The sequence below is a fragment of the Dasypus novemcinctus genome, chromosome 25, assembly GCF_030445035.2.
Source record: "Dasypus novemcinctus isolate mDasNov1 chromosome 25, mDasNov1.1.hap2, whole genome shotgun sequence".
Taxonomy (NCBI): Eukaryota; Metazoa; Chordata; class Mammalia; order Cingulata; family Dasypodidae; genus Dasypus; species Dasypus novemcinctus.
The window spans coordinates 21,355,888-21,371,222 of NC_080697.1; the positions used below are offsets into that span (position 1 = coordinate 21,355,888).

General features: G+C 38.7%; 1 protein-coding gene across 1 annotated transcript in view; it reads right to left on the reverse strand.

The window, feature by feature from the left end:
• TOGARAM2 (TOG array regulator of axonemal microtubules 2) overlaps positions 1–8,558 on the reverse strand; it is a 77,909-nt gene extending 69,351 nt beyond the window's left edge. The window contains exon 1 of the mRNA XM_058287799.1: positions 8,331–8,558. The gene's annotated coding sequence lies outside the window, so the exon portion shown is untranslated. The remainder of the gene's footprint in view (positions 1–8,330) is intronic.
• Positions 8,559–15,335: the final 6,777 nt, after the last annotated feature.

Genomic DNA, 15,335 nt, shown 5'->3' on the forward strand with positions numbered 1-15,335 from the left:
CAAGAAGGTGGAACATTAACTCTCCACTCCTGAAGTATGGGCTGCACAGATGACTTCCTTCCAAAGAGGACAGTAAACAGGGATAAAAAAAATAACTTTAGGGGAGTATATGTGGCTCAAGTCATTGAGCCCTGCCTCCCACGTGGGAGGTAACAGGTTTGGTTCCTGGTGCCTCCCGAAAAAAAAAACAGAAACGAACAACAAGCAAAACAAATGGAAAAAAAAAACAACTCAGGAAAGCTTATGTAGCTTAGTGGTTGAGAGCCAGCTTGTCACATACAAGGTTGTGGGTTCAATCCCTGATCCCTGTTACCTTAGAAAAACAGGTAACTTTGCCAGGTAGCATCAACAGTCATAAATCATGTTGATAGAAATGTTAATGTCATGAAGGTGGCACTTCACCTCTGTGGGCCTCCTCCAAAAATCCCATATTTCCAGTCAAATAATAAAAAAATTAAAACTTTTAAAAAACCAGATTCCAGTAGAGGAGCTTTCTATAACACACCTGCCCTGAACTCCTCAAACTGCCCAGGCCATCAAAAATAAGTAACAGCTGAGAAACTGTCCCAGCCAAGAGGAGCCTAAGGGGACTAAACAACTAAATATAACATGGTACCCTGGATGGGATCCTGGGACAGGAAAAGGACATTAGGTAAAAATAAGGAAATCTGAATCAAGTCTGGACTTGAGTTAATAATAGTGTATTGATATTGGTACATTAATTATTACAAATTTATCACTCTAATACAGATATTCGTAATAGGGGAAGCTTGATGTGGGATATGTGGGAAACTTCTGTACTATTTTTGTCATTTTTCCATAAATCTAAAACTGTTCTGAAATAAAAAGGTTATTAAAAAAAAAACCAAAAAACAGGGAAGTGGATATGACTCAAGCATTTGAACACCTGCATACCACAGGGGAGGTCCTGGGTTTAGTTCCTGATGCCTCCTAAAGAAGACAATCGAGACAGTGAGCTGTCACAATGAGACGATATGATGAGATGACACAACAAGATGATGCAACAAGATGATGCAACAAGATGACACAATGAGATGACGCAATGCGATTATTTAATGAAGAGACACAACAAAGAAACACGAGAGACCCAACAAGAGGGAGCAGAAGTGGCTCAAGCCACTAGGCACCTCCCTCGCACATGGGAGGTCCAAGGTTCAGTTCCTGGTGCCTCCTAAAAAAAAAAAGATGAGCATGCAATGAAGAGACACAGAGAGCAGACAGCAAGCAAAGAGGAAAGGGGAAGAAATAAATAAATAAAATAAATCATAAAAAAAAAAAAAGGCAGTGGGAACAAGAGACAAGGCCTGCACCCACAAAAACTGACTGGAGATATGGAACCCTTACAGGCTCAAAATGCAGACTTGAAAAACATCTGCCCCCCAGCAAAAGGGAACAATTTGGAAACTTATCTCAAGCTGCACTCCAGATGAAGGAAGAAAATGCTCTACATTTTTTCTCTTTTTTTTTCTTTTTCTTTTTTTTCTTTTCTTTTTCCTCTTTTTTTTTGTTGTTGAAAATGTTCTTTAAAGTTGCAAATCTTCCTTAAAACCAAGTGGACAAAAGATAACTAGTAACTGTAGGTATAGACCCAAAAGAAATGAGAGCAGGGAGCAGACCTTTACACACTGATGTTCGAAGCAGCACTAGTCACAATTGCCAAAAAGTGGAAGCAACCCAAGTGTCCATCAACCAGTGAATGGATAAGTAAAATGTGGTACATACACACAAGGAGATATCAGCCATAAAAAGAAACGACGTTCTGATACATGCAGCAATATATATGTTGTTGAATATATGTTGATGAACTTAGAAGACATCATGTCTAGCGAACTAAGCCAGACACAAAAGGACAAATATTATATGATCTCAATGATTTGAAATAATTCAAGTAACAAAATTCATAGTGAGAAACTAGAATATAACTATCAAGAAAAATCAAGATTGAAGGAAAATAATTTACTTCATACACACACACACAGATGACAAATAACAAAGATAACATTGAAATTTAAACTACTATTCTGCTTGCTTCCCCTTGCCAGGATCCCCCATTTGTGGCTGCTCTGGATAAAGATGAAAACCAGTGAAAGCTTCAGACTCTCTCCTGCAGCCCCTCTCATGGCCTGCCTCAAACCCTGTAGCAGTTTGATAATGTTTATGAATTCCAAAAATAGATATTGGATATGTTTGTGAGCTGTCTGTTCCTCTGCACCTATTAGATTATATTGGATTCAGAAGTTTCACTTTTACTTGATTAAATAATGATTAAGGCTTTGTTTGGGCCACATCAGTAGGATGTTGAGTACCTGCCCCCTTCGTGGATTGGGACTCACAGAGAAAATAACGTGGCAGAGGAGAAAGTTAAAGTTTTAATGCTGGAGCCCCAGGAAGTAAATACACAGAGAAGCAGATACACAAGGAAACCTCCATTAGACACAGCAGAGGTGCCAGGGAGAAAGACAAGCCACTTGCCTGATAGCCTATAGCTGGCCTTGGGAGAGAGCAGAGCAGCTGAGCCCAGAGAGAAATGACCCCCAGGAGAGAGACTTATCCCAGCCTACAGCTCCTATCGGAAGAAGCTGGGACCATGGAGCTTTAAAAGGAAGAACCCTTGCAGATATTGGCAGCCATCTTGCTCCAACATGTGGTAACAGAATTTGGTGAGGGAAGTAACTTATGCTTTATGGTCTGGTAACTGTAAGCTTCTACCCCCAAATAAATACCCTTTATAAAAGCAACAGATTTCGGGTGTTTTGCATCAGCACCCCTTTGGCTGACTAATACAAACCCCCAGCCTGGGAAAGCAGGCCCCAGGGTGGGTGGTCTCCCTTCAGCCCAACCATGAGCTTTTGCTTCTTGGATGCATTAAAAACAAACCCTGGGGGCCTTGGGCTGCCCCCAGCTCCTGGCTCTCTACCACACGGGGACCTAGCCAGGGAGTTTACCCACAACCAGCCCAGGTCAAGGACACCCTGTCCCAGGCATCCAGTTCAGATCTCACAGCTTACCTTCCCCAATTCCTGGGGAGGCCTGGAGTTTGGCCACACTGAGGAAGGACATCAGTGAGGGCGTTTTCCATCTCCTTGGGTCTGGGGGCCAGGGGTCCATGCCCTTCCTCACTCCTGGTCTTTCCCACACCTCTTCCTGCCCCTTCACATGTGTATACCTCCCAGGCCAACTTCCTCTCATAGTTTTGGGGAGCTCTCCCTGATTCCACTGGGCTAGGAAAGGTGTCTCCGCTCTGATCCTCTAACCCCCACACTTCCCCATCACAGCTCACTTGTCACAATGGGCAAGAAGTGTCCAGCCTTGCCCCAGTCCTGCCTAACGAGCCATGCACACTCCTAGACTGGGAGCTCCTGGAGGCCAGGGTTCATGTCTTTGTATCCCTAAAACCAAGTACCACCAGAGCACCCAGTAGACGCTCAATGTACGTGGGGAGAGAGTGAATGCAGGACTCAGATCCTGACTATTGTGGGAAAGGAGATGGTTTGTGGCATGAGTTCCCTTTCCCTACAATGTTCATTGCTTTTCCCATGACCAAGCCTTATCTCCAAGCTACAGATCAGAGTCTGGGCACCATGCATTGAGTTGGGAGAGGGAGGGTTGTGTTCTGGTCCCCTTGGCAGGCTTTGCCCCATTAAAAACCAGGACTGTCCTGGCCACAGCAAGAGGTTTGGTCACATGGCACATGTGCGGTGAGGCCCACCTGGTGGGGCCCTCAGAGAAAGGATGTGCAAAAAGAATCAGGGCAGCCCCAACACTTCGGATTTGAGCTATTTCCTAGCTTCATTGTATGGACAAGCCCGAAAAGAGAGCACTCATTAAGTTAATCTGCCGAGACTGGAAAAGACTCTTTTGCTTCTTTTTAAAAAAAATATTTATTAGCTCCTGGCATTAAAGGGAAGCCCTGTCATAATACTAGCTGGATATAAGCTTAAGGAACAGATGCCCCACGTTCAGACAAAGATTTAAAGAGCTAAAGGAAAAGTTGGACAAATAACTAAAGGAAATCAGGAAAATAAAGGCACACAGGGAGAATTTCAACAAAGAGATGGAAATTATGAAAAGAAACAAAACAGTTGATGACCACAGTAACAGAAGTTTAAAATTCTCCAGAGGGTTTCAACAGGAGATTGGAGCTGGTATTAGAAGAAAAATCAGTGAACTTGAAGATAAGACTATTGAAATCATACAGTCTGAGGAGCAAAAAGAAGAAAGGATGAAGAAAAGTGAACATGCCTGAGGAACCTGTGGAACACCATCAAGCATACCAATATACATGTTGTGGGGGTTCCAAAAGGAGAAGGAAGAGAGAAATGAGCAGAGAGAATGTTTAAAGAAATAGTGGCTGAAAGCTTCCCAAATTTAACAAAAGATACGAATACATGCGTCCAAGATGTTCAATGAACTCCAGATAGTATAAACTTAAATAGATGCACATTGTGACATTATAGTTAGACTGTTGAATGCCAAAGATAGAGAATTCCAAAAGCCACAATACAGAAACAACATGTCATATACAAGAGAGCCTCAATAGTTAGCCTTTGAGCAACTAAAGAAACGATGATTATTAAATGTAATAAGTGATCCTGCATGGGATCCATAGAAGGAGGAGAAAAGGCTTAAAGGAACATTTTTGGGACATAAAAAAAAAAGTTGGAATATAGACTGTAAGCTTCATACCAATGTTAAATTTGTCAAACTTGATAACTGCACTTAAGGTGGTTAATAAGTGAATGCATTTGTTCTTAGGAAAGTTACATGGAAGTATTAAGTATTCAAGAAGCATGATGTATAAAACCTGCCTCAAGTGTTCAGAAAATGGATTAATAGATATACACATAGATGGATAATTAGAGGATTGATATATTGATGAGTAGATAACATGATACAGCAAATATGGCAAAATGTTAAAATTGGCAGATCTGTATAGCTGGGGGGGAATAGGGTATGTTAGCATTCTTTGTGTGGAGTCTATTATTTTTATAACTGTTTACAATAAAAAGCTTAAAATAAATTTTTAAAAAACTCATTGTGAATATGACTACAAAGAATAGCATCTGCAAATTTGAAGATAGAACAATAGAAAATATCCAATCTAAACAACAGAAAGAAAATAGACTGAAGAGAAACAAACAGAGCCTCAGGGACCTATGGGACAACAGAAGATCTATCATTGAATTATTGGAGTCCCACAAGGAAAGGAGAAAGAGTGTGGGATTGAAAAAGTATTCAGGGAAGCAAATTTGGCTCAACTGATAGAGCATCTGCCTACTATATGGGAGGTCCAGAGTTCAAATCCAGGGCCTCCTGACCCATGTGGTGAGCTGGCTCACATGCAGTGCTGATGTGCGCAAGTAGTGCCATGCCATGTAGGGGTATCCCCTGCATAGGGGACCCCAATGCACAAGGAGTGTGTCCCTTAAGGAGAGCCGCCCCACGCGAATAAAACACAGCCTGCCCAGGAGTGGCGCCACACACACGGAGAGCTGACACAACAAAAAAGAGATGCAGGTTTCCAGTGCCACTGACAAGAATGCAAGCAGACAAAGAACACACAGAGAATGGACACAGAGAGCAGACAATGAGGTAGGGGGAGACAGGGAGAGAAATAAATAAAAAATAAATATTTTTAAAAAAAGAAAAAGTATTCAAAGTTATCATGGCTGAAAACTTTCCAAATTTGATGAACGACATAAATGTACAGATTCAAGAAGCTAAGCAAAACCCAAACAATAAACTCAAAGAAATCCACATAATGTTACACATTTCAAAATCAATGTTTCGAAGACTAATGACAAAGAAAAAATATAGAAATCAGCTAAAGAGAAACAACATATTGTCTACAGAGAAACAGACATTCTAATGATAGCAGATTTATCATAGAAACCATGGAAGCCAGAGGGAAGCAGCACAGCATTTTTCAGATGTTGAAAGGAAAAAACTGTCAACTCAGAATTCTATACCCAGTGAACATATCCTTGGATGAAGATGAAATCAAGACACTCTTAGATGAAAAAAACTAAGAGAATTTGTCCCCATCAGACTATTCTAAAAGAATGACTAGAGGAAGTTCTTCAAACAGGAAGAAAATGAGAAAAGAAGGAAACTTGAAACATCAGAATAAAGAGCAAGGAAAGAGTAAAAACATGGACAAATATAAAAAACTTTTCTCTTTGCCATAGTATAGCACATGTGTGGCATGGGGCAGAGTCTCCCAAAGGCTTGTTAATTCTCTGGCAAAACCCACACAACTGGAACAACAAAGGGTAAAATGAAGGAGTATATTTGAAGTATTTTGAGTCAAGCTCTATTGCTGAATGCAAGTTAGTGTGCTTGTAAAATCCCTTTACTATTTAGGCCAAGTGGGAGAGAGGGTGAGGGTGCTTTTTTTAAAAAAAGAAATTTCTGGTGTGCTTTTTCTTTAAGATTTATTTAATTTATTTTTTTTCTCCACACCTCTTCACTGTTTGCATTTACTGTGTCTGTTCATTTGTGCATTGTCCTCCTTTTAGGAGGCACCAGGAATGAAACCCAAGTCCTCCTATGAAAAGGGGAGGTGCCTAATTGCTTGAGCCACCTCCACTCTCTGCTTTGTTGTGTCTCTCATTATGTTTTCCTCCTCATGTCTCTTCATTCCATCATCTTGTTGCATTAGCTCAACATCCCAGCCTGTTGCATCAGCTGGCTGTCTTGTTCATTTCTTTAGGAGGCACCAGGAACTGAACCCAGGACCTCCTGTGTAGTCAGCAGGAGCTCAATCACTTGAGCCACATCTGCTTCCTGTGAGGGTTCTGTTACTTGAAACCGATAGCTTCAGGTATCAGAACTCTAAGGATCTCTATCCAATCAAAGGCTCGTGTCCCAAGGAGACTATATTGGCTAAAACCTGAAGGCTTGGAAAAATCCTCCTCACTGGGATGACACCTAATTAAATCCATGTGAACAAATATGATGTGTGGCATGGGCAGGCTAATAAGAGAAACTTTCCCCCACACCTTAAGAGTGACTACCCTGGGAGAAGGGCAAACAGGGAAGTCTCTGATGCTTCTGGACCAGAGCCTGGGAAGGCTCTTCCCTGAGCACTGACAGGACAGGCCAACTCTATGTTCAGACCTGGTTCTTCTCTCTATGCGTTTGAAGGACATTGGCAAACCACAGCTCATGCAGAGGGAAGAGGACTGTGGCAGTGAAGGCTCTGGACCTCATCACATGAGCCATGGTGAACACCTGGAGAAAGAAGCCTCCGAGGGGAACTTCAGACTCCATCTAGCCCCTGAAGGGACAAGGCAAGATGGTGGGGCCTTAGCTGCTTGACTTGGGGGTCTGGATGCTAATAAGGATGAACTTCTGAACACACTGACAAGGGCCACCCCAGAAAGCAGTGAGTTTGCCATCCCTAGAGGTGTTCAAGAGAAGCCAGATAGCAGCTTCCCAGGATGCTTAATTGGGATTAAGTCCCCGGCCCCAAGGACCTCAAAGCTCAGTGATGCTGGAATGTGGGGGAAATGGGAGGTCAGATGCCTGGATCCCAGGGGAGCCTCTTTTCCATTCCTCCTACAGCCCAGCCATTCCCAATCATGTTTGTGGAATGAATATGAATACAAAAAAAAATTTTTTTATGGTAAAGAAAGTTTTTGGGAAATGTGGGCTCAAATAAAATTGAACTAGTTTCCTAACTATATGACTTCTCAGAGCCTCTTATATGTCCTATGTGTTGTAATGTTCCAGTAAGAGGTAGAGTATGAAGCAATTTCCAAATCCATATGGCCATAGACCCATTTGTTCATGAACTCTTTCTTGGGGCTGGAATTTTAAAGCATACACGTTACAAAACACTTCTCTAATCTGTCTCAAAGTCTCCAAGGCAACTACCTCCGAACTTGAGCCCAAGAGAATCACACATTTATCATTCAATTCAAATAATATTTTACCTCTTGGGACCATCAAGAAAAAATCATATCTCAACAAAATTGTCCAAATTAGTCAAGGTATATATATTTCTGTTTCTCTCTTGCTGGTACCAGAACATTCTCATTACTTCCATCCAGAAAAACCATTAGAAGCAAAAGAGGAAGAAAAACCCTTCGGAGAAAAAAATACCTCTAAGGAGACCTAAAACCAGCATCAGGGGTCAGAAGAGACAGAGAACAACAGTCCCTCTCAGTATGAGAAAGTCCACAGGGGATCTCCCTCCTGCACCCCCACAGCTCCCCAATCCTTCCTCTAGATTACCACCAAGCACGAGGTTTCTGGACAATCTCAACCCCCTTTGGATTTCCACCCTGTCACCTGGGAAGCCAGACCTCAGAGGCGTTTTCAGAGGCGAGACATCCCAGTGCTGGCTCCAGGGTCACCAGAACTCCGGGACCCTGCCTGCTGATCTGAACTCCAGTCCGTCAGCTGGTGCTCCCCGGGAGGGCATGGCGAGGGGAAGGAGACACCCGCATCCTCTGCCAAGAGGCGAGCCAGCTCAGCCAGAGCAGGGCCAGGCCCCAGGCGCTCCCGGCACTGCCTCTGTTTGATGTGGAAGTAAAGAAAAGACTCTTGTTTCTCACTGTTCTCCAGGGTGACAGTAACCATGGATATAAATCAATTTTTGGTGCTCGTCAGTCACCAGCTGAATATAAAGAGCTCTCTCTCTCTCAGCCACAGCCATGCAGAGACACACGGGAAACAGAGCTGACAGCGAGCTGGGGTCTGCTGGCAGAGTGGGCACAGGCAGGCACCAGGCGGCAGGAGCCACCTCGCGATTCTAACTCCTGCGCACACCCAGCACACACTCACCGTCAGAAGAAGGCTTTAGGCATCCATTGACTCCCTTTTCCTACAGTGATGTGCAGGACACCCCAAACTCTAAAGGGCCCTTCCCTAGGGCAGCCCAAATGAGCAGATCTTCCCCCAGCTCATTTACTAATCAGAGATACCATTTATTTCTTTCTTTCATTAGAGAAGTTGTAGGTTTATGGAAAAATCATGTAAAAACTACAGTGTTCCCATATACCACCCCTCCTCTATTATTAACACTTTGCATTAGTGTGGTACCTTTGTCACAACTGAATATTATAACTGTACTATCAGTTATAGTCCATAGTTCACATTAGAGTATAAAAATCATACTTCTAAATAATCCATAGGTCAAAGAATAAATCAAAGAGAAAGAGAAAGTACTGAATATTTTGAACTTGAATGAAAATAACAAAGTATATAAAAATTTGTGGGATTCAGAGAAAACAGTGCTTATTGGAAAATTTTAGTGCCCAATATTTATATTAGGAAGTAAGAAGAGTCACAAATCAAATATCTAAGTTTTCATTGTAGCATAATAGGGAAAAAAACAAAAAATTAAATTTAAAGTAAGTAGAAGGAAGAAAATCAATGAAATAGAAAACAAGAAAAATAATAGAATCAATGAAATTGAAAGTCAGTCTTTTGACAAAATTTTAAATAAAATTTATAAATCTCCAACTAAACCACTAATGAAGAAGAAAAGAAGGAAAGCACAAATTACCAATATTAGGAATTACAAAAGGGGCAATACTGTAGATCCAACAGACACGAAGAGGGAATATTATGAAAAATTCTAGGGCAATATATTCAACAACTTAGATGAAATAGGTAAATTTCTTGGTAAATTTACCAAAACTAACTCTAGAAGAAATAGAAAATCTGAATACACTTCTATCTAGTAAAGAAATTGAATTCATAATTAAAATCCTTTCTCAAAGAAAATTGCAGACTAATAGGGCTTGACAGGTGAATTTTAGCAATTATTTAAGGAAGAAGTATTGATCTTACTCAAACTCTTTCAGAAAATATAGGAGTAGGAAAGATACACAATCTCATTTTGAGGCCATTATTATCTTGATTACCAAAACCAGTCAAAGAAAACTAGAGACCAATATATCCATCATGAATATATAAACAAAAAATGTTTTGCCCATGTCTTATAAAATTGAATCCCGCAGTATATTAAAAGGGTAATAGACCATGACCAAACCAACAAGTTGGTTTTGCATTCAAAGCTCAATCAATTTAATATACTGTATTGTCAAAATAAAGAAGAACCAAATGATTAGCCCAGTAGGTTCAGAAAAATCAATGGACAAAATTCAACACCCAGGCATGATAAAAATTCTCAACAAATTAAGAATAGAAGGGATGATCTGAAAATGACATCTACAAAAAACCTACAGCAAATATAATATTTAATGATGAAAGAATGAATTATTTTTCCCTAAGATCAAAAACAAGACAAACATATCTACCATATGTTAGTACCATTGCTACTAACATTGTCAGGAGATTCTAGCAAGTGCACTAAAGCAAGGAAAATAAAAGGCATACAGATTGGAAAGAAAAACAAAATTATCTGTATTCATAGATGATATAACAATGATATAGAATATACTATGGAATCTACTTAAAAACTACTAGAATTAATAAGTGAGTTTAGCAAAGTTACAGTAAATTTTGGTCAATAGATTAATATCCATTGTATTTATATATAATAACTGAGTTTAAAACAAAATTTTAAAAACATTATCATTTACAGTAACATTTAAAAACCATGAAATACTTGGGCATAAATTTAACAAAATATGTGCAAAATGTGTACACTAAAAACTACAAAACTTTGCTGAGAGAACTTAATGAAGACATAGATATATCATGTTTATCAATTGGAACAGTCAATATTATTAAACTGTCAATTCACCCTAAATTAATGTATAGATTCATCACAAACCCTATCCAAATCCAAGCAGACTCTCTTTGTAGAAATTGACAAGCTGATTTCTAAAATTTACATGGAAAACGAAGGTCCTTGAATAGTCAAAACAATTTTGAAAAAGAAGAACAATTTTGGAGAACTTATACTACCTAATTTCAAGGTTTAATACAAAGCTACATGTGGCTAGTGGTTACTATTATGGACAACACAGGGAATATTTCCACCATCACAGAAAGTTCGGTATTGCTGAGATATAACTTCTAGATTATAGAAAATACAGCTCATAGAGGAACAAATTAAACATACAGTAAGGAAGCAACCAAATTCGTTTGTGGCTCATCCTACAAGACAACTGGCCTGGTCTTTTCCATGTGTCAATGTCATAGGAAAAAACTAAGGGGGAGGGAGGGAAGACTGCTTTAGAGCAAAAGTAACTAAAGATGACTTAACAATCAAATTCAATGACTGAAAGTTGACTGGACCCTGGTTTGTAAAAAATCAGCTATTAGGCATTTTGGGGACAATTAGGGAAAATTGAATGTGAACTAGATATTAAATGATATTAGGAAATTACTGTGTGTGTTTTTTAGTGTGATAATATTATTGTAGTTATGTAGGAAATCATAATTTTTAAGAACTTAACACTGAAGTACTAAGAGTTAAAGTGTCATGACATCATCAACTTACTTTCAAATAGATCAGCAAAAGCAAATATACACACACAAACATAGATGAGGCCAAAATACAGCACTGTATTAACATTGTTTAATATAACTGGTGTGCACATAAAAATTGTACTTTCTTTTCCTTTTTCTGAATATTTGAATTCTTCATAAATTGAGAAAAGAAGTGAAAAACAAAATTCTGCCATAATGTAAAATCAGGGTTTTATGAGCAAAGCCTACAGGGGTAATAAATGCAATTGATGTCTGCTTGGATGCTTTTTCTCTTATTTTGGCTTTATTATTATTATTTCCTTGATTAAGGAAATGAAGAGACAGAAAATGTCTATCAAAGCTTCCTATACTGAGCCAAAGTTACCAATTTTTAAATGTTTTTTCGATCAGGTGGGCATTTTATTAGGTTATTTTTGTCATCCAGTGGGGACTGTGGCTGGGTACAGGATGGGTTGGGATGAACGAGCTGCCTGCTCAAGGGAGAGTGTCCAAATCAGTGAAGCTGGAAGCTACACAAAAACAAATAGAACAAATCAAGATTCCCAGAGAAGGAACAGAGGAAAGGAAGTTTTCTCCTGGAGGTGAAACAACAGCACAAAAATGCAATCTTAAAAATCACTCTGGGGGAGCAGGTGTAGCTCAGTGTTTGAGCACCTGTGCTTCCCATGTACAAGGTTCTGTATTCAATCCCCAGTACCTCCTAAAAAAAAAAACCATAAAAATAAAAATAAAATAAAAAATAGCTCTGTATATCCAGAGCAAGAATAATATGAAGAAGAGCTAAGAAAATCTGAACACTTAAATACAGGCTATTTAAAAGGTCTAGTAGAATTTGGACCAAGCATCAAAGAAGAGCTTTAACACAAAATGATTCAACAATAAAACCCTAGGCAAGAGGGAGAAACAGATCTTCAGAGGTAATTGTAATTCACCAAGATAATCAGATGCTTAGATATCAGCAATAAAAATTACAAACCCGTACTAAGAAACAGGAAGATATGGTTCAGTCAAGAAACCAAATTAAAACTTTAGAGGACACTCAGAAGGTAGAACAACTAATGAAAGATGTTCAAACAAATCTCCTAAAATCAATTCAAAGAGATGAAGGAAAATATGGATAAAAAGCTAAAGGATATTAAGAAGATAGTGTGAGCATAAAGAATAATTTGAAAGTATAAAAGGAAACATAACAGAAATTATGGTGATGAAAAGCACAATAGTAGAGATTAAAAATACACTAGAGGCATACAAGAGCAGATTTAAACAGGCAGAAGAAAGAATCGGCAAACTAGAAGATGTCACAATCAAAATTATAGTCAGAAGAACAGACAGAGAAAAGAATAGGAAAAAATTGAGCAGTGTCTTGGGGATTTATTAACAGCATGAAAGCACACATATGCTTCATGGGTGTCCCAAAAGGAGTAGGGAAGGAAAGGGGAGAAAAAAAGTACTTGAGGAAATAATGACCAAAAATATCCCAACTCTATGAAAGAAATGAATATACATGTCCAAGAAATGCAATGTACTCTAAACAGAATAAATCCTAGCGGACGTACTCTGAGATTCATAGTAATCAGAATGTCAAATAATAAAGAAAAAGAGTGAATTCTGAAAGCAGCAAGATAAAAGTGATTTGTCACATGCAAGGGATCCTCAGTAAGGTTAAGTGCTTATTTCTTATCAGAAACCTGGATGAGAGGAGGCAAGGAGGCAATGGTAGGATACACTTAAGGTACTGAAAGGGAGCAAATGTGGTTCTAGCAGTTGAGCATCTGCCTCCCACATAGGAGCTGCCTCCTAAAGAAGACAAGCAAGACAGTGAGCTGACACAATGGGCTGGCACAGTGGGCTGACATGACAAGATGATACAATGAGGAGACACAATGAGAAACACAACAAGCAAGGAGTGGATGTGGTTCAAGACATTGGGTACCTCCCTCACACATGAGAGGTTCTGGGTTCAGTTCCCAGTGCTTCCTAAAAAAGACAAGCAGACACAGAAAGCACACAACGAGCAGACAGCAAGCACAGACAATGAATGGTGGGTGGGGGAAATAAATAAACAAATCTTTAAAAAAAAAACCCTGCTTACCCAAAATTCTTTATTCAGCAATACTGTCCTTTACAGATGAGGGAGAGTTTAAAATATTCACAAACAGAAACTGAGAGAATTCATCAATGAGACCTATCTTATAAGAATAACTAAAGGGAGCTCTGCAGGTTGAAAGGAGAGAGGGGCTTGGAGTAGGGTGAAGAAATGAAGGTCATCAGTAAGGGGAACCAAAAGATTAAATGCAAAACCTGATAGTACTATATCCTCAATAGGCAAGCCTACTCTTTAATTCTTACAAGAATCAGAATACAATTGAACAAAGAAAAAGGCATATTTAACAGACATGTAAGATATAAAGTGGTAAAATTATACAAAAACAACATAAAGAGGGGAAATAGAAGTATATGGGAGCAGAGAATATGTATGCCATTGAAGCTAAGTTGGTATCTTCTCAGATTAGTAGGTTATAGATATAGATTTTATAATAGAAACTCTAGGATAACCACAAAGTATCTTAAAAATATATAGAAGCAGAAATGAGAAAGGGATTAGTCAGATACATCATAAAAGATCAACTATACAGAAAAGGAGACTACAATAAAGGAAAAAGAGGTGCACACACACACAAAAGACATGACATAAAAACCCAAGGACTAATGGATGAAGTAAGTACCACCTCTACAGTAATAACACTGAAAGTTAATGGATTAAATTCCCCAATCAAAAGACACAGGTTGGCAGAATGGATAAAAACGTATGATCTAACTATAACATATGTTGTTTACAAGAGACTTACCTTAGACCCAAAGACACAAATAAGTTGAACGTGAAAGAATGGAAAAAAATATTCCATGCAAATAGTAACCAAAACAAGAGCTAAGGTAGCTATATAAATATCAATAGACCTTACATCAAAAGTTGTCATAATAATTAAAAAATAAATAAAGACAAATTTTTTTAAATGGCAAAAATATTCTTAAAAAAAGCTGTTATAATAGAAAAAGAAGGACACTGAAGAAAGAAAGACACCAATACAATAATAGGCAGAGACTTCAATACCCCACTCTCATCAATAGATAGAACATCTAGGCAGAAGAGGACTTAAATAATATGATAAATGAACTAGGCTTAACAGACATATACAGAACATTTCACCCCTAAACAGCAGGGCATGCATTCTTCTCAATGCATATGGGTCATTTTCAGAATAGACCACATGTTGGGTCACAAAACAAGTCTCTCTAAACTTAGAAAGAATAAAATTATGCAAAATTCTTCTCTGACCATAAAGGAATGAAGCTGGAATCAATAAATGAGAGGGGACTGGAAAATCCCTAAATATATGGAAGTTAAATAACACTCTCTTAATCAGTGGGTGAAAAAAGAAATCAGTAAACATCTTGAGACAAATGATAAGGAGAACATAATATGCCAAAATGTATGGAATGCATCAATGGCAGCGCTAAGAAGGAAATTTGTAGTCCTTAGCACTTAGAAGAATAAAGAAAAAAGAGCTAAGATCAAAGACCTAACTGCATACCTGGAGGAACTAGAAAAAGGAAATCAAACATCCCACTGCAAGCAGAAGGAACAAAATAATAAAGATTGCAGCAGAAATAAATGAAATCAGGAATTAAAAAACAACAGAAAGGAGCAGATGTAGCTCAGTGGTTGAGTGCCTGCTTCCCATGTACAAGGTCCTGGGTTCAATTACCAGTACTTCCTTAAAAATAAATAAATAAATATACATATACATATACATACACATATACATATGTATATATCCTTAGCAAAACTGATGGAGGAAAAAAATAAGACACAAATAAATAAAATCAGAATTGAAAGTGGG